Source organism: Corvus kubaryi, unplaced genomic scaffold (genome assembly GCF_017639235.1).
Source record: "Corvus kubaryi isolate FWS band 111438036 unplaced genomic scaffold, C.kubaryi_AGA036_p1.0 37396, whole genome shotgun sequence".
Taxonomy (NCBI): domain Eukaryota; kingdom Metazoa; phylum Chordata; class Aves; order Passeriformes; family Corvidae; genus Corvus; species Corvus kubaryi.
The window spans coordinates 8,587,661-8,610,670 of NW_024581135.1; the positions used below are offsets into that span (position 1 = coordinate 8,587,661).

Consider the following 23,010-nt stretch of genomic DNA (forward strand, 5'->3'; position numbering starts at 1 on the left):
AACAATATCTATAATATAGTAATAATAGATGTAAATGAAGTACATGTTCTTGTGTTTCCAATGTGAGAGAAAACAAATTAGAAAATGAATTGCCTGGAGGTTTGCATTTACATTGCACGGATGGTTTACATTTTAAACAACATGAAAACAGACTGCCTTCAAGGAAGACCATGAATATTTTGGGAAGATTTATTTAAACCAAAGACTTGAGGAAATGTTAAAACCAGATGAATTCTATATACAATAAAAGTGCTAGATCAAGGAATTTAGTTCAACATCAGCTGTGGGTCTGAATATATGAGTAAAATCTATATTTCAAGTCAGGGATGGGTAAATGTCTGCAACCCTACAGGAAAGCAAAATGTTTTCTGATGCTAAGTGCAGATGTTCACCTAAGAAGGTTAAAAGAAGATGGCTCAATGGAATTGCATGGGTTGGGGAATTTTTAGACTCTCCAGTATTCCCAGTTTAATCTGTCTTGGAGAAAGCAAAATCTTTCACAGAAAAATATTGATTTGAATAAAGCTTTCAAAGAAAGTGAGATGGATAAATTAGTGATGGCACCAGTGACCATTAACTCAGTCATATTTTGTAATAATAATCTTTATTTTTATTCCAAAAAAAGAGAAGCAGCTTCAAGACAGACTGCACAAGTCTGTTGACTGCATCTTTCATCCAGCTGTCAGAAGTTCGGGTTCAAGGCGCTCCTCAAAAGCAGACACAATTGCAACTTGAACCTCCAGGTCTCATCTCCTGGGCCCTGTCTACCCAGCTATTAAATATTCATTCAGGTGTATGTTTTTCTTCTTCTTGTTTTTCAAAGAGAGCTTCAGGGGGATCTCAAGGTCTTCATGCAGACATTGATGTAGAAACCTCACAGGTAAAATTCCAAATTCACTGCAAGGCTGAGAGCAGCAGCAAGAAGCTGCAATAGGAACAATTCCAACGCTGCAGGTGACTGGAAGTCACTGGAAGGAGAACATAAAATTTGGTGAAGAACAAGTGCCTTTGGGTGTCCTGGCTTAGCTGGTTGAGCATTGCTTTAGAAGATGGTCAGGGAAAGGTGACATGAGGTGCTACTGCTCAGAACAACCCCTCTGCTGTGGGACATGAGCCAGTACATAAAATGAGACCTTAATTAGCACTGTGGTGAATGATTATGATTGTGCTTTTATGCAGCTTACACCTAGATATGTATGCATGTGAAAAGGAAGAAAAAAATACATTGCTTATTTCCACAGAAATATACTAAAGGGAAAATTTAGGAAAGGAAATCAACATGGAATGTGTTTAAAGAAATACTGACAGAACCACGGATAGTGTACACATTTCACTGCCAAATACAATTACAGAGCAGGAAAGGTACCAGGTACGAAACAGTCAAAATCCAAGTTTCAAACATGTATTCTAGCAACAAAAATTATAATTTGAAAATTAAACTTTTTTGCCAATTGAAGCAAAGAAGGAAAAGTTTCTGGAAGGTGAGAATATATGGTTCCATGTCTGAGAACCACAAGAAATTAGAAAAACAAGTAACTAGAGGCTGAAATTAATTATTTGAGTGCTTTAGAACAGAAAAAGAGCACTTTGAAAAATGAAAACATGAATAAACAGAAGGGGAATGGGAACCAGAATAGCATTTAATGTTATTTACCAACAAATTGAAAGATTAATACCTACATTAGCCTGTACCTTGCACATGTCATCAGGTTTAGACAGCATCAGAGACAAAAGACCTGAAAACAGGGAGCATGAACAGTAAAAATAAAAAACAGTCATGACCCAGTCAAATATTTAACTCATTTTAGGGAAATTTAGACCAAACATTAATTCTTCTGGAAATGAAACGTGAAATAGATGTGCTCTAGGTGGATTTAGTATTTTGCCAGGTAGCTAGTTACAATGGCCAGTTTAAACACACAAAAAAAAGCTCTGAAGATAATGGTGTACACCCTGAACTACTTTATCTTCAAGAAAAGCAGAGGAGGAAACAAATGCAAATAAGTGGGTGTTTTATTCCCCCGTACAAAGACATCCAAGAGGAGACATGGGAAGATCAATGGATATCTGTGATACCGACTTTAAAAAGTCATCACAGGACCCAATTAAAGACATCTGTAAGTCTGGGTTGCATTTTTTTGTGTGAATGGGACCTGTGGAGGAGACAGGAGCATGGAAGAGGTTTAGAGGTCCCAGTCTCACCATGGCACAGTTCAGGAACAGAACCACAGTTGTGGTAAGGGGCTGGTGTTATGTTCATGCTGAAAACTGAAATTAGGCAGCCAAGCCCTGGCAGAGGTGTATGACAGGCTCTGGGTAGATCTCACAAAAATGAGGAAACCAGACACTATTCTGCCAGCTGAGATTCCACTTCTTTACAAAATAATTTACTTTAGAAGGTACAAATTAAACTGTGTATTCACTCCTCTGGGATCCGAATTTGCTGTAAACTTCTGAGGAAAGTAACTATGGACATAACTATGCATAGCTGTAACTATGGACAGCATAGTAAAGACATCTGCTCAAATTCAATATGTAGCAGCAGTCAAAATTGTAAATTAGATGTTAGGCTGCATTAAGAACTGAATGGCTGTAACACAGGAAATATGGTACCATTTATAAATCTGTGAAACAGACCTGGAGACTCAGAGCTTTCGGTTTGTTCTCTTGATCTCAAACAAAGAAAAGAAAGAAAGAAAAACCAGAAATCTGAGGTGGCAACAAGGGGTCATAAGAGTTACAATGAGGAAACATTTAACATCGAAGTCCTTAGGAAGGAGGATCTAATTTCTAAAGAGGAAAAAATAAGCATGCAGGTAAAGGTAGAAACATATGCTGTGGTGGAAGCTGAAAGGGAAATCAGATATTCTTACATTGCTCTTTTGTACAGAACCATTTCTGGTATTTGAACAAGCACAGGTTTTTATAATTCTACTTGGTCTTGGAGATCGGCTAAAGCTGCTGACATGAGACCTGGAGTTTCAAATGCTTTTGGTCATTCAGTGTTTGCAGCAGGAGGTAATGTTTCAGGAAAACTTCGATTCTTCTCACTTTTAACACTTTTCACGTTTCTAGGGACATTTGCAAAAGGCTCATTTGTATAAGTTCAAAAACTCTCTTTAATTAAAAAGCCATCTTTGTGAATGCAAATGAATACATCAAAAACTCTCAGAAGTCCACACAACTAATAATTAATCTAGATTTCAAGGACTCTCTAACACTATTACATCATGAATACCTCCCTTATTCAAGAATGGGCATCCTTCTAGCAATTAAAAGAAAAATTTAGAAGATAATTAGACACAATTCTCATCACAATATTTTACACAGGTATATGATTTTGAAATTAGGTCAAGGGAGGGAGGGAAAATGGTGATTCATTACAGAGGCTCCAAGAAGCACAATTACCACATCATAACTTCTAAGTAATCTGTTTTTCTAAGTTGTCAGTGTAACAAATTACCATTGTTAATAAATTAGGAAGCCAGAGAACACCTTACAGTGTATGAGTAAACTAGATGCAGTCTGACGTCTGTCTTTATCAAAAAAATTGCCAATAAAATTGTTGAAGAGTTTATATATTACAAAATCTGCAGGCTGTATATTGCTTATATACCATGGTCGTGGGCCGTACAGAAAAAAGATGATTACTCCATTAACGTTGCACTTGCACAACAGCAGTGACAGAATAAACCTGGGATGCCAAAGCAATTATGCCAAAATATATCAGCCCTTGCACTCCCTGAAATAATAGGGGAAGGGATGGATGTGATTTATTTTAATGGACCAGCAGAGATAATAAAGAATTGCTTAATGTCTTTCTTCACAGATTTAGATCTTTACGATAAGGTTTTTATGAAATGGAATATGTAACCCAAATAAAGTGAAATCAGATTTAATGACATTTCCTGTCAATAGCATAGTTTGGAGTTTTTTCCTTCTTTCTGGGTGATGTTCACACAGCCTTTTTTTCATAAGTGTTAATAGCTACTGTACTTGGATGGTTCTCTGAGCAAACAACAGTTATTTTCTATAACTGATAGTATGGTCTGGTGGAAGACAATATCCAGTAGCTCACACAGGGCTCAGGAGTACTCATATCCCAATTCTGACACTGGTTTTGTTACTGATTTGCTGTTTGACCTTAGAAGTAGCACGGGAGGTAGTATTAAATAGGTGTTAGTAGTACCAAGAACACAGAGTTTCTCACAGCTTTAATTAATGTCTATGAAGAGCCTGAAAAAAGACCTCATGAAGCCTGGAAGGCTTTCTAGAGTATTTTTCCAAATAGAGTAATTTCCAAAGTATTATTGTTTAAATAGTCTGAAGCTTTAACAGCATTTCAAGAAAAGTTGAGTACATACAGATAATAAAATTTCATTTATGTTTTAATATTTAGAAATTTCAAATAAAAAGTTTCTAAGATGAATATTTTTATGAGCATCCAATCTAATGTGCTCATAAGCATATATTTACTGCATTTTGCCATTTTATCTGTAAACAGTGCATCAAAATTTTGGGGAAAAAATAATTTCCTGTTCTGTCTATACCTCTGATGGTCATGCTGCTGAGCATTCAAGAGATTTTAGCAGAAATTCGATAGGATGCTTTTTGTGTGAGCAGCTCAAAGATCAGTAGGGCAACCTAGTATGTGACAAGATGAATATTAAATCTGCTAGTGCCAAGTGTCTCATTTCCCAGCACTGATCTGAAACTGTATCTGATACTTTTCTGAAGAAATCTTTTTAAATCTCTGTTGAGATCTGGTCTGGCAGCTGCGGTCAGTGGGAACATTCCCAAGTGACTTACCAGAGCTGAGTTGGTAGTGGCAGAAGCCTCATCCCTGGGAACATTAAGGGCTAGGCTGGACAGGGCTCTGAACAACCTGTTGGAATTACAGGTGTCTCTGCTCATAACAGGGGGCTTGGACTAGATGACCTTTAAAGGTCTTTTCCAGCCCAAACTATTCCATGGTTCTGTTTTCAAACACTTGGCAAAGACTGGCTAATTAATATTCTGAAACCCTTGGCAGCAGAGCCATTCATGTCTTTGAAGAACTAGTGCTGTTCCCCTAAAAAGAGTTTGTAGAGTAGGAATTCTTGTGCTGTTCTAGAAATCCTTCTCTCATTCATCTCTGCCTTCTCTGATATGCCCTCCAACTGATCCCTGTCAAGTCAGAGACAAAATGTTCAACCAACCTCTGTTCCCGAGCTTCTGCTTTCGAACCAAACGTACACGATTTCTGATGGGTGCTGTTTTGCCTGCTCTTGTTTTGAGAGGTTCTCTATTGAAGACCATTAACAGTGAGGAGAATACCTTCAGAGAATACACTGGGTGTCACAGGTGGCAGGTTCTGCTGCTCAGAACTCAGCAGGCATCCAAGCTGTCAGTCTGTATGAGCACAGAAACTAAAAAAATCAGGTAGGTTTCTGGAAGTTATCGTTGTCCATTACTTCAAATGATTAATACAAGTAGTAGTATGGAAACAAACAGCTGAAACAACAGCAAGCTTCATCCCAAACACACTCAGGTTTTATGATTTGAAGGAAAAGCAAGCATTGAAGGGGATTTCACTGACATTATTCATGAGTATTTTTGTGTCTGTTTGGGATGAAGGAAATAACAGAGCAATGGGAGAAGAGGAAAACAGCAGACTCAGAAGGATGTCAGAGTCCAGAGGGCAAGCCAACAGCTTGAGTGTTCAGGACCAGTGCTGGATCAATGAGGTGATGAAGAAGTTGGTGTTGGCTGGACAAAATGTTATTGAGGCCCGAGGTGTAACAGCTGCCCTTCATTCCAGAGAGCCATAAAGAAGCACTTACAGTCACTTATGAAACTATAGCAGTCTCCAAATCAAAGCCAAGAAACATGTCATCACCCAAAAAGCACAGGCAAGTGCCTGGCCATTGAGGAATATTTGGTAGAGTGAGGAGAGGGAAGCAGAGGACATACAGACATGGGGCAGAAGTCCAGAAAGAGAGAGTGAGATTATTCACCAGAATTCAAGATGTGGGCTGGAGGCATGGGCAAAGGACAGATCTCCTACTATTTGATTTTTTTGGGTGTTCAGGAATATTAAGCTTTATCAGCCTTCAAAAGTATGCAAATGTGGATGGAAGATGCTCCCCCTGCATTCAGTTTTTCCTTCTCTCTAGAAAAATCTCTTTTTTTTGTTTTAGCCAGCTGCTCGAATCCAAAGGAGGAACCATGTGCATTATTCAGAGAAAACTCTCTGCATGCTCATCTTTTCCATGCTCTTGATCTAACAAGGCATGCTATGAGACTGAACACAGAGGATGTAGAAATATGAATCAGCATGCTACCCCACTCTGGTATATTATAGAAGAACTGCAGAGACTCACAGTAAACTTACAGACCCACAGATAGTTATTTCACATATGTAAATCTTCTCTCTTCTTGAAAATCATGAACCTGAGCAATCTGTAGAAAGGTTCCAGTGAAGTCGGTTGCTCATTTTCAGCAGGAAGCAGGATGGTCCAAATGGAAACAAAAATGTCTGTAACTAGGTTGTCCCCAAGAGATTTTCTTCCTGCAAGTACAGAGGCAGAGGGAAAGCCTGTAGAAGGCATTGCAGTAATGAAAATCTCATGTCCCTGTTGCTCCTCTGTGCTCCACTCCAGCATCTCAACCTGTGACATAAAAGATTTCATTATCAAAAACTTTAGCTATCTTTCTTTATTTTTTCCTAGGAGTCTGAGAAAGTTTTCTGGTAACTTTTGAACAGAGTTTTGCGGGATTTGGATCAGGCACTCAGGGAGAGGACTGAGGAGAAAATCTTGGTGGTTTCAGTGTAAAAGTATGAGGGTGGTAGTCAGAACAGCCAGGAAATGAAATGGGGTAATGATGCACCTAATAACTTACTGAAAATTCTGCAACAGGGAATAGAGCCAAAATCTCAGTAGAGATGTGAGTCCTTATTTCAAAACAGAGCAAGAAGCCTCTTGGCATACTTCCCAAAAGCAAGGTGTGCAGCTGAAAGGATTATTTCCAAACAATTCCATTCCAGAAGTACAGATTGAACGGAGATTATCACGGCTACCCCCAGGGCATGACTAACTAGGACTGGTGAGGTAGATCAAGCTGGTGAACTCTCTAAAGACTGACATTTCAATAACATACTGTGTGATAAGGGCCAGATCCTCAGCTGATGTTGGCAAGGGCAGCGCTGAAGACATCAGTGGAGTTGTATCATTTTATGCCATGGGAGAACCTGGCCTGTGGAATGCACACAGAGATGATTCATGGTTTAATACCAGGTAACACAAGGCTCTGTCAGAAAGACTTTAAACTAATAAACTGTGATAATCTAATCTTGTTATCTCAAATACAAACCACAAAAGCTCAGATTAAGTCAGTATGGGCTATATCTTCCCAGCCCTTTAGGAGGAAAAAGGCATTAATTTACCACCTGGTTACAAGGTGAGGGTCACACAGAAAGAACAAAAGTCTTTCAATATATACAAATTTTGTAATCTAGAAGTTTGGAATAATGACTTGACTGTCAAGAACTATCTGTAGGAAAGTTATAATCAGGGGATATGAAGAAATAGTCATTATTCCTCAGCTCAGAAAGCTTACAGGGTTTGCAAAATAGGATAGAAGTTTTGCCGAAATATTGCTATTGTTCAGGCTCTGATACACTGACATTTCTAATATTGCTTCATTCACTTTTTCATTTTACATCTATTTGTACAAGCTTGGAAGTCAATGCCACAAGTCAGTCTGTACTTATTTGGGTGCAACCAAAATCCCGGGATACTTGACCTCTTCCTTTTGTGTAATCCTATATTGCACAGGAATCCCTGTCCTCCCAACTTCAGTAACTAAAATTTGGGGTGTCTTTCCCAACTTATTAGCTTTCTCAGACTATTACTTCTCAGATATATCTCAGATAGGGGAAGATTATCTTTCTTTATTGTGAGAGTAATTTTTTTGGAAGTCAATCCTAACTCAGTTGTTGGTGGAAAGATTTCTGTTTCAAAGACCATTTGAACAGATTATTAAAATCTATTATTTCAAATTCTTTCTGATAAACCCTTAAATGAGCAAGATAATAGGCATAAAATTGATAAAAGATATCTGGGAACAGGAGTAAAATAAGATATTCTGCAGATGGCTAACAGAAGGCAAAGGGATAGTAGGGAGGTGTAGGTTTTGCTTAGACATTGCGAAAAACTTTTTTAATTTTTAACTAAGATTAAAATAATTTAAAAATCACTCCTCTGTTATTTTGGACTTATCTATAACCAAGTGTGTAAAAATTCAAAGTAACTGCATATGACAATGGCTGTTGATGAGGCTTTTAGGCAGATGCCATATTCCACTGAAGCTAATGAGCGCCCTTTGCTTGATCTCATTTGGCTTTGGGATGCTCCACTTACCTTTTAATCAAAATCTTGCAGTCATAATTGAGCTGTCTTGGTATTGGAAGTATTAAAGGTGTGTCAAGACACTCTCTTACTAATCCAGGAAGGGACAGTCTTTCCTGAATCCCAGAGACACTTAATGGTTTATGGGACATGACTTTACTCTAGGTGTCATCTTTTAAATAGCAAGTAAAATTAAGGTCTGGCCATTTGTGATTATAAAAGATCATTAATTTCATTAAGAATTGAGGTGCTCAATTCCCTTGCATCTAATTGAATTGTGCTTAAGTTACATTTCTTTGTTTTTCTATTATTTCCTGCAAAAGAGTGATTTGTTCTGATATTTAACCTGGAGTTTAAATGATGAGACATGATATCTGTAAAATGGACAACCTTAAGCCCACATACACATCTTTGACAGCACTTAATTATAGTGTTTCTTTGATATCCCTTTTTTGTTCCTTGTGATTGTACTGGCTTAATAATGCATCCATGATATAGGATATATTATGTATATGCACTTACATCCCTATATAACATAAAATTCATCATATGTTCATCATTCATTAAGAATTAGGCAAGATAACCAGTGTGGGAACAGTCTTTGCTCCTCACATAGAAAGATGCATCTGTTTTGTTCTTTGAAAATCCTGATAATCAACATCTGAACTGAAACAAATAGGCCCCAAGTTAAGGGACACCAAACTGTCAAAAAATTTCTCAGCAAATATTTGTGAGTGTCTAAGTAAGGAATAAAATTGTTCATAAATAACTGATAATTGTAAATAATTATTTTTATATGCTATTTCAGCTTCAATAATAATAAAAAAATATTTTTTAGGCACGTGAGAAAACTGTTGTGAAAGATTTTTCTTAAATAACTACTACATCTAGGAAGAAGCACGTATTCAAATGTGTTCAATTTTTGAACATGTAACCTTTGTGTCAGTGAATGCAGTGATACAGAATGGAGTGATGCAGCAACCCCAGCTCCTGTGAGCCAAAGGGACCCCTTGCATGAGTGAGGACTGCTCCTTCAGGCCCTCAGTGCCACAGTTTAGTAACCTGAGTCCTTTATATTGTATCCAGGGAAGTGTAGAGTATGTGCAGGTGTGCTCCTACAGGGTGAAAAAAGCAGGAAAAGTCCTGACAAGGTGAAATCAGAGATAAAATTGGGAGTTCTCTTCTGATTTGTGCAGTCATTAGATATCTTAATTTTATCATGGAATATGCAAGCATACACTGTTTTTAATTGCAGATTAACTGACTGCCCTGTCTTTGATTTTGACTTTTAAAAAGTGGACGAAAAGTATATGCTATTATCCACAGAATCAGCAAAAATATTTAGACTTTAGGTTGAATTCTGGATTGTTATGTGTAGAGATAATTTTTTTCTGTGGTTACCAAGAACTCTTCTGCATTTAAAGTGATTAAATCACTCACAATCAATTTGTTATCCAAATTTTGAGCTCCTTCCTCAATACAGACTCTAAGGAGTCAAGATGAGTTTGGATTTAATGATAACTGAATAAAGGCAGGGCACACAAAATTCATCATAGGATTTGTTCTTGTTTGAGGAAATGCACATCTTACTCAAGGATTTCTCCTCAAAGGAATATCGATTGCCAGTGACATTCTTAAAAGCGTTAGTCAGAAAGAGAGGAGTTTTTGCTATGATTTTCTAAATAAATATCTGGTTTACTTCAAATGCCTGACACCAAGATGGAGATGGTTATAATAAAAAATAGATCTTAGAGAGTGGACTGCAAGATGCCTGTTTGTAGTGTTTATAAGCGTATTTGATTTCACACTGCTCTTTTCCTTAAGCTATATCATGAACAGCTTAACTGCCTGTGATGATGAGTTCCTCTCAAAGCTCTCTGCTGGATTCCAGCAAGTCCAGTACTTGGTGCAGTTGCCTCTGTTCACCCACACTGCTCAGGCAGCTGTTTCTCCAGTGTGTGACTTGGTTGCCACAAGGCTGCACTACCTCTCCTAACCATCTTGCTTCTTTTAAAACAATTAATAATGTATTTTTAAGTATCTCGCTAAGTTGCACTTCTGCAAGGTTTACAGGTTCAGATTCCTGTGAGACTTCACACGAAACTTCATCTTCCTCAAATATTCCATTTCCATGCCTGTTTGGATTGTGTCAGTGCTCTGGTAGTATTCATAAGCAAATATGATTGTAATTTAGGCCTCCTCTTGTCAATGATGCATGAGAGATTTACAAGCATTAATACGAGTTAGGATGTAAATCCCTCGCTCAACAATAGCAGAGAATAACCCCCTTCATATAGATTCTGATGACCTATGAACCAAGGGTCAAGTAGGCCATGCCACAAATTATCTGACAGCAACAGATGCCAAAGTCTTGGGAGGAGAAAAAAATAATAAAAAAATGAGGACTAGCAAATGCTCATTTTCACAAAGAAATGGTTCATTTTCACAAAGAAAAAGCAATTGCAGCTATTCCTATAACTTCATGCATCAGCCACTGACATAGCCACAAATTATAAGAAGCAAAACAAAGATTCCTTCTTGCCTGGCAGCAAACTTCCTTCTTTCTCCAAAAATATACAAAAGCAGCTCCAAAATAAATAGTCATCACAATTAATTACCTACCCAAACTGAGGGCTGTGCAATAAATCTTTAAAGTTTTCAAGTGTGCTTCCAGTATAAGGGAATGTTTGGAGAGTCAAGCAGCAGAAACCACAAAGTATGTCAATTCTGAGAATAAATGATGTTTTCATAACTCTGAGATAATCAGATTAGTTCTCCACTCCTTTGCCTCAAGTTTTATACCTGCCTAACTCCATTGATTTCAGTAAGGGTTTAATCTATGCCACATCAGGTCTGTATCAGTCCTACATCAATTGTAAATTGATTTACACCAGTTGTAAGTTAGAGGAGGAACACACTCAGTTAGTTCACAGGCCTTATGGTTTGTCCTCACACCTGCCTTTGCAGTTTACGCTGAAATCTCATGCTATTACTTTTGGCTGTTGTAGGTTTTTCTGTGGTCCCATAGGTGTGTGAGGTCCTATGCATGCAGGGAAGAGGTACAGCTCTGAACCAGGGGACTGCAGAAAACTTCAGCTTTTATTTTCTAATCTCATTAAAGGCACTTCCATTTTTTTTTTAACTGGACACTTGTTTTGCCCCGGTAGTGATGAAAGTCCCAAATCTTGCATCAATTTTTGCACTTGTGAAATCTGTCTGTGGAAACAGCACTTGACATGATAGGAAGCCCAAGCAGAAGTCCTGGTGGAATTAGGGCTGTGTTAAGGATGGAAAGGAAAAGAAGCATATGTATCATTTCCAAAGCAAAGATTTTACAAATTAGCACCCTCACTTGTGTGAGGAATGTCCCCAGAATCTGCATTTTGCTCGATATAACAGTAACAGTTTCAGGTTTTAATTAAGTGAAATGACTTTGAATTACCTGGGTGGACCAGGCCCATCATTAGCAGATTCATCAATTCACACTAAGGATACCTCAAAACAGAGCATAAGAAACCTCAGGATTCATATCTATTCCATAATTTGCTGAAAATTTGAACATTAATGAAAGCATGAGCAGCATGAGAAGATATTGAAAAGATGCAAGGGGTTGTGGGTCGTCATTTTTTTGAAGATGATTCATTTGGCAAAGACTTTCTGTGAAATTGCAAGTGGCGAAGGAGGGTCCAGCTCCTGAGATGCCAGATGAGCAGTGAAACTCAGTAGCATTTGTCACTGGTGTCTAAACCCTTTTCTTTGTGTTGCAATCCCCTGTGGAGTGACTTTGGATAATATGGCCCCACTGGATGTGCCTTCCTCTCAATCTCCAAGTCTAAAATTCTATTAACTCAGATTTGACTCTGAGTCTGTTTTGTCAACCCCAGAACAAACACCTTTGTTTCATGCTATGTTAAATGCAGTGTTAATTAAAAGATCGTAATCATTGCTCCTGTTCCCCCATGAAACCCTGAGAAGAGAAAAGGTGATCTGTGCCTGCCCTCTGTGTAATTTATGCCTGTAACTGAGGGGATACCTATCTTGCCTGGGTATTGCTCAGAATCACAGTTCATCAGCTTGGATCACGAGCAGGGCAGAGACACCAGCCTGGGGTGGGGCAGAGGCATAAACCAAAGGGCAGAATGCACTGTAGGGAATAACAGGGGCCAAAGCAACAGGGATACAGGAGCAAACACTGCGTGATGAAAAACCATTTGTGAGGTTTTAAAGTAAAAATGAGTGCATCTCGTTAAATCTGTTTGCAGACATCTATACAACAACTGAAGATGTCATATCCCATTTCATTTCAGCCTTTTTGTTCTCGCGGCTGCCATCAGCCTTGTTTTCCCTGCAGACGCTCTTGCAAGCAAGATGTCAGATCTTGAGGGGATTTCTGTTTTAGAACAAAAAATTGCAAATAAATGGAGGACTGTAAAATGTTTCAGTGGAAGGGAAATTAATAAATTACTGAGGCTCTGACCTGCTACTGTTTTTTGTTTGTATTTGTTCAGAGATTAGCGGCAGGGGAAGCTGGAAATTATTCTGCACAGGCATTATATTTCATGCAAGATAACACACATTTAAAATTATGCCATCATCTTTCTTGTACTAATGTGAGGTTAATTGAAAGGTCCATTTTTTTTCTTCTAGTTTTGAAGGGGATGGATAAAATCTGCACTGGGTCCACGGTGTTGCTGGAAACTTGAATTGAGTTCGTAAGTCCTGTGGTTGCCCTGGAAAACATGACAGTGGCCCATTTGTACCTGAACCAACAGCAGGCTTTTTTTGTGGCAGGAGAAGGTCTCCAGGCTGGAAGAGCCTTTACAGAGGTGTTTCATATGCTGTGCATATTTACAGATACCGTGGAGAACGCAGCAGGAGCAGCCAGTGAATCACCACCAGGTTTATGTGCAGTAACACAGATGTTGAAATGCTGCTGGCCATGTTCACTTAGCCAATTTGGGTACAACCTGAAAAGATATTGCTTCCATACAGTTTTGCAGAAACAGACATTTGGTTGCACAGGCTTAATGTTTTTGACTCTCCCAGCATTTTATTGAATGAGGAGTGTGAACATGAGTCTGATTCCCTCTTTATTTTCAAGGGAGGGAAAAAATATATGTTGTTAAAACTGTTTAGAAGTCCCACTCCAAAGCAAACCCATTGGTATCAACCCATTTGAAAGGATGAGTAAAAACACCCATTTTGAACAACTGAGAGGATTCCACGAATTGCATGTATGCCTCATCCGACACAAACACTTCTTTTTCCTGGAATAATACCCACTGAATTCTGTAGAATTTGAAGCAAACCTTCTATTCAATACAGCAGCACCATGAGTCAGGACACCATGCATTTCCAATGACCTATGAAATGTATACTGGCAATAGAGACTAAAAAATTGGATAGCAAAGAAGAATATGCCAGTCAGTGCCAGTTTATTGGAGTACTGGTCAGAAGTGAGCCAGCCTGGAGTTGTCATCTAAATACCTGTACACATGAATAATTAGATAGGTATATGAGTGTATATTTATATATTGATGTGGTTTAACCCCAGCCAGCAACTAAGCACCACACAGCTGCTCGCTCACTCACCCCCCACAGCAAGATGGAGGAGAGAATAACTTGGTATAGCCACTGCTCAGCAATGAAATATCAGTGTGTTATCAACATTATTCTCATACTAAATCCAAAACACAGCCCTACAGCAGCTGCTAGGAAGAAAATTAACTTTATCTCAGACAAAACCAGGACAACATATATATATATATATATATGCATATATCTATGCATGCATAGATATATGTGACAACCAGCATATATATCTATGCATGCATATAAATTAATTTACATGTATTTATATGAAAGAAAAAAATATATTGAAAGGGAAATCGAAGTAACCTTTATGCTAATTTGTAATTAAGGAGAGTCTAGGAAAAACAAATCTAGTTGAAAGTAGTAAGGTAGTAGCAAACCTTGCATGGATACCCTTTTCCATGTATTTCAAATAATTTCTTGGACATCTCATTGGCCATCATTATTTACATGGAGCTTTCAGTAACAATAACTATTGCACCTACCTACAAGTGTGAGACCTACTCGCAACACTTCAAGTGATGATTAATTTTGCTCATATTTGTAACCTTTCACTTTACAGCTTTGACATTTCATAAGATAAAGTGGAAGGTGTTTATTGCTTAGTGAGTCTTGTTAAATGGATTAAAATGTGAAGTAAAGGCTTAAGTCCTTTCATGTAGCATAGATTAAGTTTAGATCGTGTTAGATTCTGTACACCTAAATCTGTTATACATACAGAAAAATACATATATCTATAGAGAAGCAAAACTTTCTGTCAGTGAAAAGCCTGCCAGAAACAAGTCAGTTCAGGCAAAGATACAAGTGCCTACTTTGCCTAGGAGAAATATTCTTGTCACATAAAAATCCCACCATTAATCAAAAATCACATTATAGCTTCTGGAATGAAGTTTCCTTTACTACTCTTTAATAATAAGTCTAAGATAAGATAAAATTGGTAATTGTACCTTCTCTTCTGATAGAAGATAATACTAAAGTGGTATAGAAATTTGAGTTACAAGAATATATTCACCCTGCTAATAGGCTTCCATTATGTGGTCTTTACTGATTTATTCATTACACATTTTCCCCACATATAGAAAAATTTAATTGAAAGTTACTTATTACATTGTTACAAAATGTTAACTAGAAAGTTTTCTTTAATCAAATGATCATTAATGCTGGGAGAACTGGTTTATTTCAATAGTGCATTTATCAGGAGCAAGAATAACACAGGCATTGCCAACAATGATTTCACAGCACTGTTTGTTATGTGAGCACTTTCAGGGACTAAACAGATGCTTTTGCATCTTGCTGGGATAGTATAATACTTTATTTATATTTATGACTTTTCATGATCAAAGTTCTAATGACATGTGAAATGCAGAAAGGTATATAATATTGTGCCTTATCAAAGGAATGACATTACCAAGGATGCTAAGGACTTGTAAAGTCAGATTCTGCCTCGTGCATGTCCCACAGAAGCAGGTGGAAGACAAGTGTTCACACTGTCTCAGTGTGAACAGCTCGAAGCTGTAGCTGTATCTAAGTCACTTTTGCATAATTTGCATTCCCTGAGGTGAGTTTTATACCTGTCTAGTATTACTGTAACCCCCAGCAATAACATCACCCTTACCCTTGGGAAAACTAAGGGCTCTTCTAACTGGAGCAATGTCCCTTTTCCTGAAGTCTTATGCAAACAGAAAACTAAAAGAAATCTTTTGCCCTGTGGAGGTGGAGGATAAGGCACAAGAGATATTCCCAAGTGGACACACTAAAGCAAAGGAAAGTCTCCAAGCAGGCAATGGTGTAAGTGCACACGGCAGAGATTCCAATCCTGTCCTATCCAGCATCTTTCTGAATGAATTTTAGCATATAACTGGATGTATAAAATCTAACATAAAGCATGTAGGATCATCCCATTGCACACCGGATTTAATTCTCTGCAGCCAGTCCAGCACCCAATGGTTCCCACAGCATCCAAAGAAGGTAAGTACAAACCTGCCTTCTTGCGTAGTCATTACAGACAGACACAGCCCACCCACAGGGTAGGTCCAGGCACCCTCCTTGACCTTTTAAGACATGTTTGCAAATATTTCCTGTGTTTGACAATAACCATAACTATGCTGTAAACATCTCTTTTATTTGTGATTGTACGCTGCTCAAAAACTGCAGAAAACTGAGTCGTTAGGTACATTCATAAACTCCATGTCTGGCAGAACCACAATCTGACTCAGACTCAAGTGTCAGGGTTTGTTTCCATGGTAAATTTGGTGAAAATCGCAGAAGCAGAGTAGCTACTGGAAGAAATACCCTGGCCAACTAAGGCACAAAAGTAAATGAGAAAAATTCTACCTTCAAGTTCAGAGACATTGACCCACATGCTAATTTGAATTAGAGACCTCATGTCCCTTGTTACCTCATATCAACCCTGAGATGAAGACACTGCTGCCCTTTAGTCTCTGGTAACCATTCTGGGACCACAAAACCAGTGATTTAGAAGATATGTATGATACAATTACATGGTCACATGCATTGAAATCTCCAAGCAATTTGCCATGGCCTATGAAAGTCTGGGTCACTTCCAGTTCCAGCTGTAGCTGAGTGAATGTTCATTGACAGCGCAAAATTCCTGTGCAAACCTCACAAAATGCTCTTTCACTGTGACATGGGCACAGTGGTGCCCTTCATCACTGCTGCAGGTTCCATCCCAGTAGCCACATTAAACTGCCCCCACACCCTCTTCCCAACCCCACGGGAACATGAGCAATCCTAGAAAGGATATAGTAAAACTGCACTAACACAAGCTGGTTACTTACTTGGCTTTCCTTAATTTGCTGGTTTCCTTCGAGAGCTCCTTGCAGTAAACAAACCTGAATGGTGGTTATTTCTGAAGCTGCTCATACCCTGTGTGACTTGGCCTCTAGCCTGGAGCTCTGCTTTGCAACCAGCCTAAGGAATTATATAAGAAAACCACACACGCTCAGTGATGTTATGCAATATCTGCAGAGGGTTATAATTGTTTGGAGAAGCCAAATTCAGAATTGATGAGTAAGCATTGCTGGGGAGGCAAAGCCTTGCTCTGAGTTACACCCATGCATAGCCAGCAAGCCGAGTTGCTTGCAAGTCACATTTATAATGGTACCCCTTCAGAGCAGAAGTTAGCCTAGGGAGCCTAAGTTGGAGTAATTTAAAAGTCTTTCCCACCCCTCAAAGCCAAATTCTTCCTTTCCTTAGACCTCTGCTGATGTCAATAGATTTGCTGAGACTGTAAATCAGGCCAGAAGTTGGCCCTCGTTTGGTCCAATTACCCCATAATAAACTCCCTGAGGACTACTGTACTGATGTGTGATTTGTATCCTCTCTCCTCTGAAATGGTATATTTATGTTTATAGATTGAGTTAGCAGTTCTAAGGGAGGGGAAAGGCTGCCTGAATCATTTACAAATGGGAAAATCCATATATTTGAAACTTGGTATGAAATATTTGCTTTTGGGCTGTAACCTTGTGTACTACTAAACTGCTGTCTAAGGTAAATATTTACAGCCAAGTCGCAACAAGTCCTAAGACTATGTGATTTTCTGTGTGAAAACACTGACACATAAGGGTGCGACTTTCTCCCAGTAAAACACAGAGTTAATTGTAGGTTTTGTAAGCCTTATCAAGCATAATCTTGAAATTAATTTTTAAGTGCTTGCTAATGATTTTTAAGCACGTATCAAGCAGCTGGTTTTGTGTCTGATTCCCAAGTTCTTAAGCAGACAACTGTTTTCCTTTTAGTGACTTTGTCAGGCTTAACTTGGGATTAATTTGACTGCAGGTGTCAGATAAGCACAGTATTTTAGCAGCACTACCGAGAACCATGTGGACAAAATGTAGAAGCATGAAAGCACGTTGGTCAAAACTCTGAAAGATTGATGGAAATGAGTTATGCCGCTTAAATATCTTTGTCTGCCCAGAAATGCTAAACTTGCAAGCGGGGTGTAAGGTATGCTGCAGCTAGAGTTTTGCCACGTTCCCTGTTAGCATAGATAACTGGTGAGGCTTTTTTTAGTCGCAATTTCTCTGTCGACATAAAATCTAGCAAGCGAGCTTCATAAATCATGCAGTGACAGCTAGCGTGGTTGGCCAGTGCTAAACACAACTGGACTCTTCTTTTTAAGCCTTTGCTTCTTAGGTCGCCTGCGTCAGCAGTACTCTTCAACAAACATCTGCAGTTCATCTTATCGTTTGAAGAAATATATGAGTTTCTCCATCAGGGTGGTTTTTTAGCTTCAGCTTCTTGATTTGTTTGAACACCATCTGCTACATATAAAATGCAGAGAATTTGTGAAATGCACATGCAGTGAGAAAACTTTAATTGTATTAACCTTTCTCTTTTTGATCAAGATAACTTCTTGCCTTCATCATCTCCTGATATGTCAAGTAAGCAAATAGATGTGTCTAAAGTAATGCCCAGATATTTTCTTTAAGATCTTCTATCTCTATAATACACAAATAGCTTGGGCACAAAACCAGAGCCTATCCCTTCCAGCATTTAAGAGTTATTGTAATACAGTTCAAGTTACACATCCAAAAAGAGTTTAGCAGGAATTAATCTCTCTTACAGATTTGCTCTCATCACTCTGCACCTACGCATGTATTATTTGCATTGGGGGGAAAAAAAAAAAAAAGGAAAAAAAAAGTTAATTGTTCCTTGAATTAATCACCAGAAGACAAATAACTCTGTCGATGGCTGCAGCTCGCTGTCAGCAGCCCGGGCTGAGCTGACGTGTGTCATGGCATGCGATTGCCACAGGGTGGTAGGAGAAGTGCGGCTCCACGGCCACACCAGCCCGCAGAGGAGAAGGAAAAGTTTGGAAAGGGCGAAGGAGGAATAGCTTTCCAGTTAGTCTAAACAGAAGTATCAAAAATAAGGTTTAGCTCATGGCAAATCCAGATGGTTAAACATTTGACCCATATCTAATCCCTCTGCCAAGCGTGCACCACCACCATCACCGCTGTCATAACACAGCACAGGCGCTTAAAATCACTTCAGTTCCAAGAAGCAGCACACATTTTGGAGAAAATTAAATTTTAAAGTATGTTGCAGAAATAGAAAACACGGTCCTGACAACATATTATGGCTGCAGCTTTGAGAGGAGTGGTATCATATAAACTAAAATAATTCCTCGGGACTGCGGCTCGCTGCTGTTCTGTGCATTTTGTTATGATAATATTGTACAAAACACAGAGCAGCGCTTTGATCTTAAAAGGTTATTTTGCTGAGACGTATTTATTTTACTTAACCATTTAATAAAAGGGTGGGGACTTTATTTGCAAGAGGAAAAAGAGATCAGAAAAAGAAATTCTGCCTCTCTTGTAAGTCCTATTCATTTTACTGATGAGTCTTATGGATTATTGATTACTGATGGTGAAATATAAAGGGGAAGGATCAAGCAACACTATGCAATCTAAATCCTTTGGTTTCGGCAATTACTTTAATGCCACTGATGTTCAGATCTGCTTTCAAGGGCGTCTTACTTGAAACACAGAGTACTGCTCATTTATATTAGAGACTATCAGAGACACCTTGATTAAAAAATAAATAAATAAATAAAATATTAAAGTAGGAAACAGAGCATGTGTTTTACATAAATATAATATATAACTTCCAAATGCCTTCATGTTTTATTTGGGGATTAATATAGTTATGTCCAACTAACAGACGAGGACGTGAGAGGAATATCGAGCTCAAGACCTTCAGGGTATGAAACAAACTACATATTCAAAAATAGGCAAGGTTTATGTAGTATAGTATCATGTTTTAAACAGTTCATAAAAGAAACCAAGTGACAACAGAGCAGTGTGGATGATATAAAATAATGTAAACCTTCCTTCAAATATCAAGCAATTTTTTCTCTGCCTCAACTCACTTTCCACAACATAGTGAGTGAAAAATCCATAGAGAATAAAACCAGTGATCCCTTTGAGCAAGGATACAAATTTGCCTAGATATGTCAACCACACAGATTTATGGGACAAGGAGTTTTTCACCCTGAAGAAAAGAGCCTTCTTGTCAGTCATCTATAAAAAATGCTGAAAATAAAGCTCTCAGAGTTATTTTTATGTTTTAGGAATTACAAGAAATTTCTGTTAGGGGTTGTTGGGGTTTTTTGTGGCTTTTTTTTTCTTTAAGCTTTCCCATAACCATGGAATAGTTCTCTTCATGGATGTATAAGAAACACTTGTGTTGTGCTGCTATTAATGGTATGATTTGTTAGTGTTCTTTTATGTATGGAGTGTCTGTCTGCATCTGGTAAGGTCTACAACTGTACCTCCTTGACAGTGCCAGATGTTGTGAAGATAAAATACCTCCTGTGTGAGGAACTGCTGGAATCAGGCTCCATGATAGGTGTTCTTAATACAGTTTAAAAAGGCATCTGTCTTAAAATAATTTCAACATCTTACTTTTCTATTTACTGTTTTGTCAGACCTTTCTTGTTACTGGAGAAATATTTTAGTGCCCCTCCTAACTTGATTTTAAAATTGCACTTCAGTTTCTTTCACGTTGGTTTTATGGTTGGTTTTTTATTATTATTATTATTCTAAATTATTTACCTGATGAAAGGAAGAAAAGGAAGAAAAAGCTTGCTGTGGGACTCAGATGAGGTTAAGCATATTGGCCCAACCAAGCAAAAAAAAATCGTCAGCAGGTATTTTTAAACCAGGTTAGCCATGAAAGAGCATGGAAAATAATGAGTCTGAATTTAGCCAAGATTTGTTCAAAACATTACGGAGGGGAGACAAGAGGGCTGATAGAAGGCAGGAGAAGAGCCCTGCTTCGCTATCATACCCCATAACTCACTGCATTGTCAACCTCTTAAAATAGTAATGATACTTGACCCTTATTAGTATTTCTGGGCAATATATGAGCTTGAGTTTCCTTGGGTGAAAGATAATGCCTTAGACCACCCTTTAGACCACCATTCTATCTAGTTATAGTACATATTAATGTTATTCTTGGGTCATTTAACTTACTCTCAGTGAAGAGTGGAGAATGGTGCTAAGCTGTAAATCAGCTCTGTCCTGCAATGGATTTGCGCCATAAGAGATCATCTTGAAAATTCCAGCCTTGCCTTACCATGGTAAAGAGATTATGGTATGTAAAAATTCTGCTAAACATAGCTTGTTTCATTTTTGTGCTTCTCTGCTTGTCTGCCCGGTGAGGAAATGTTAAGACCCGTTATGGTGGACAGTGCATTGAAAAGAATATTGCCATAATAAACCCCCCAGGGCTAAAACTTTGACCATATGTGGTTAAACTCTCCATCTTTTCTAAAGGTGAGCTGCGGCAGTGAGGAAATTACTAAAGAAGGCCACTGATACTGTGCATAAAAATTATTTTTTTAATCCTCAGGGAAAAAGAAATGAGTTCATAAATGTATTGTGCTTAAAAGGTATCCTCTGAGTGCCAGTGTTCACACCCCAAATGACAGACTGAAACGTTCAGTGGCAGTAGTCCACTTAACTAAATCCTGATTACTTGAGATGAATTCATTTAAAAAGCAAATGTACTGTTACTCCCTTAGCAAAGGTTTCACTAACTGTTTCTCGAAATCATAAATATTTTTTCCACACTGTTCTGGCAAACAAATAATGTTTACCTTCAGCTTCCTAAGGAAGATTTACAGATAAGTCCCCAGTCTGTTTTGCAGATGTGCCTTGGTGAATTTAACAGTAATATATACTGTCATCACGGTTGTCTTCAAATCTTTGAAATCACTTATGCCTTTTACAATACATATTTAATTGAATGTCTAGCTAGCAGATATGTATATGTATCTCACATTTGTGGGTGGGCATGTGTGTGCCTAATACATATATTTAGCACTTAAACATGGTACGATGAGTGATTGAGAAATGCCTAGGAGAGAGATATTTTATACATGCACAGAGTCAGTAAATGCGTAATCTCCTGAAACAGCCAGAGAAAGAGAGGAAAGTGGCGAGACATCTGCAAATTAACAAATCATCTATCTTTGGGGTCATTCACAAATTAGTTTTGCAGAATAAGATAGAACAAAAACATAATTCTGATGAGCATTTGTTCTGGCTATTTATCACATAAAATTGTGTAACAATATTAGACACAGGAATTTTTGCTCAGCTTATTCCTTATAGTATTACCATGATTCCACAACTTGGTGCAGATGTTTCGTGCTGAATAATGTCCTTTAGTTGACATTTCTGCTCTTACTGTCCAACTTTTAAGTAGCTGTGATGCATATATTCCATAGGAACTCTATGGGGGGACAAGGGAAAGGAAAATAAAAAACAAAATCTGTTTTAGGAAAGGAAACTTTAAAAATCTCTTCCCCTCCTGCATAAGTGGAGGATTCTCCACATTTAATTTGCTATTTTTTAATAGCTACTTGTAATTCAAATTATTGCTCTGTAAGAGAGGCTTTTGAGGAAACCTGAATATTCCTGGGATTTAGTCAGTCTTTGGAAGTGTGAGTGCTTCCCGGCTGCAGTGAGGATGCCATGTCCCTCGGTTGAGACAGATATACTAAAACCTATTTCACACTGTACCCTTATTGTTAATTTTATTGCTTGAATGGCACAAATGGTTGTATTTATACCTCAAAAGGCTATTGTTGTCAAATTAATTTAAGTGTTGATGTTCATTTTTCTCTGTTAATTATTTAAAAACAAAATCCTAAGTCTTAAAAGAGCAATTTACTTCTGAGTTAAGGCTAAAGAAAATTTTATGTTAAGTAAAACATAAATTAATTTGCTATCACAAGATGAACCTTGTTCCAAAAAGTCATACCATCAGTATATTGATTCCCTCAATGCATATTTTTCATTTATTGGTATTATAAGATTATGCTCAAGCCTGCAGAAAAAAAAAAAAAAAAGGAAAAAAGAAAAAAAAGAGAGAGAGATAAAGAAAAAACCTGAAACTGTGCATAAGTATGGAACTTTAGCTTAATTTTATCCTGGCAAAATATTTTTATAAGTATGCCTTAACTTGGAATTAGTCACACTAATTCTAAATTTTTAAT

The 23,010-nt window shown here is 37.9% G+C and overlaps 1 long non-coding RNA gene across 1 annotated transcript; it reads right to left on the minus strand.

Annotated features, from left to right (window-relative positions):
• Positions 1-255: 255 nt before the first annotated feature.
• Positions 256-22,229, minus strand: LOC121670728. The gene is made up of 6 exons (XR_006018232.1): positions 22,130-22,229; positions 16,781-18,265; positions 6,363-6,650; positions 5,199-5,408; positions 1,681-1,736; positions 256-968 (listed from the first exon to the last, which is right to left on the minus strand). It is a non-coding gene; the product is annotated as an uncharacterized LOC121670728 (long non-coding RNA).
• Between the last annotated feature and the right edge of the window lie 781 nt (positions 22,230-23,010).